This window comes from Muscardinus avellanarius (assembly GCF_963383645.1).
Source record: "Muscardinus avellanarius genome assembly, chromosome: 16".
NCBI lineage: Eukaryota > Metazoa > Chordata > Mammalia > Rodentia > Gliridae > Muscardinus > Muscardinus avellanarius.
In genome coordinates this window covers 4,187,502-4,188,073 of record NC_137802.1, presented here as the reverse complement: position 1 = coordinate 4,188,073, position 572 = coordinate 4,187,502, and positions in this window count along the sequence as shown.

The following is a 572-nucleotide window of genomic DNA, read 5'->3' as shown; positions in this document are numbered from 1 at the left end:
CCACGCCGCGGCCGCCCCGAGGCTGAGGCCTGGCCCAGGTGAGCCGCCAGGCGGCCCCGTCCTGTCAGCCCCTCGCCCCCTCCCTCGCTCGCTCCGGGCCCTCCCGGGGACCGGCGGGCACAGGGCCGGCGCCGTGCCCACCGACCCAGCCGGGGCTGGAGGCAGGGCGGGGTGGGCTGGGGCGGCGGGGAGACGCCACCTAGGGAGAACCTTCCTGGAGGAGGTTTTGAGGATGCGCTCGCGGAGAAGCCGGCTTTGGTCTGGGGAGGGGAAGGGGCTCCTGTCCTGTCCTGTGAACCTGTGCCCCCGCTGGGAAACCCTACACCAGAGAAAGCGCCAAACGCACGTCCCGGCCCCCAGCCCCCTGCTCAGACCCCAGCCCAGCTCAGCCGGAGCCGGGCGGGCGCGGGAGGAGGTGAAGTCCGCGGCCTTCCTGCCCCGCCGCGACTCCCCCATAATTCATACCTTGTGGTTAGTGAAAAAGTGTCTACCCCCCAATCCCCGAAGATACCACACGCACACGCACACACACGCGCGCACACACACGCGCACACACACGCACACACACACAC